At 37.1% G+C, this 1,532-nt stretch overlaps 1 long non-coding RNA gene across 1 annotated transcript; it reads right to left on the minus strand.

Annotated features, from left to right (window-relative positions):
* Positions 1 to 357: 357 nt before the first annotated feature.
* On the minus strand, positions 358 to 742 carry LOC149709860 (uncharacterized). Its single transcript, XR_016375617.1, has 2 exons — positions 655 to 742; positions 358 to 580 (listed from the first exon to the last, which is right to left on the minus strand). It is a non-coding gene; the product is annotated as an uncharacterized LOC149709860 (long non-coding RNA).
* Between the last annotated feature and the right edge of the window lie 790 nt (positions 743 to 1,532).

The raw sequence follows: 1,532 nt of genomic DNA on the forward strand, positions 1-1,532 counted from the left end.
TATTAGCACTGTCTTTCAGTTTCTTAATTAAATTTAAGGGGTCATCCCTAAAGCACTTCAATCAAATCATATCAATATATTTTGCATTATAAAAATCATCGAATTCTTTTGTAATCTGATGTAATCCCAATAAAGTCAAAATTGTCCTCGATTGAATGTTTGTTGAATTCCCTTTTTTTAAAAAAAAATTATTTTTTAGATCATTTCAATTCCTACCTTTCACGATGAATCCATGAGGTATCCTTTTTGTCTGGTTCAGGCATTTCCCTTAATTTTTTGATAAGGAAATTCTAGACCGTAGTATGTTCATCTAAACTCAATCAATAAAGCCAATATTACTGTGTCCCTAGATAAAAACGAAGGGACCAACTTTTGCATCATTACCTTAATTGAGTTGAACCAACGTAGCTGGGGTTAAAATTAGCTGACAGTCCAGTGTGTTTGCCGCGCCGGAAAGTCGACCATTTAGGAGAGGATGGGTCCCTCCTGTCCGTTAAGATAATTACTGGGTTATTTGGGTGCATGCGCTTGGGTTCCGATGGATCTTCCTCCGCGGTACGTGTCTCATTTGCATATTTTCCTTCAAACAATGAATCATTATGGCTAGACCACCATTTTCACAAACAAAAATTTTATCTACGTATGCTAATGTACCATCGCTCGTCATTTATGATGGTGCAGGGCCAGATTCCGGGAACAGAGAGAATTATAACTGCGGGAGTAGAACCTCTAACCTAGAAAAGATCTTTGCTCTATTTTTGGACCAATTGAGGTTTGTTTTCCGTTTGATTAGATGATGCGTCATGAGATGAAATGATTAAAAACCTGTTGTGACAATTGGTTACCAGTATTTCGGCTCCTCTTTTTATTATTCTTTCTTGTCAGCGTTAAGTAAAGGGCTATTGAAGGCTCAGACGATTAAATTAAGTAGTTTTAAATATCAGCTTAGTTAATGAAAAGAATATCAACTTTTTGAACGTCGTTTGTCTATGGAGTAAGCTTAAGAGAAATACAGACTGACAAACCTTTCGAGACATAAACTAGATAAATGCAGCCACTCCTGGAAATCCTTAACGCATAGGTATATGCAGGAATGCATACAGATAATTGGAATTATTGCGTAGCAGCCATTTTCACTCAACGTATCTGGGCGTATTTTGTGGGAGGAGCTTAGACTAATCATTATGTGTGACGAATTTAACCCAAGCGAATAATCGATCTCGCTGCCTGTTGCGTAGGACGTCGCGTTGCTACAGCACCAACCAATGAAACTACAGTTTTATCTCAAGCCCGGCCCACAATACCCGCATAGAAACAAACATTTAAGATATGAGACCACAATAATTCCAATTATCTGTATATATTCTTGACAAAAGTTACAACAACCCGACACGAAATCAACTATGCGACGTTCTTCAAAGAGTAACCCTTAAAACAACATTCCAAATACTCAATTGCGACTCAATGGGGACTTTATCCGTTAATTTTAAAACATTTACAGGATTTTGGTTTAGTTACTTGACTAGCAACTA

The sequence above is a fragment of the Phalangium opilio genome, unplaced genomic scaffold, assembly GCF_054372755.1.
Source record: "Phalangium opilio isolate 3A_F unplaced genomic scaffold, DU_Popi_V2 ptg000011l_1, whole genome shotgun sequence".
In the NCBI taxonomy this organism is placed as follows: Eukaryota; Metazoa; Arthropoda; class Arachnida; order Opiliones; family Phalangiidae; genus Phalangium; species Phalangium opilio.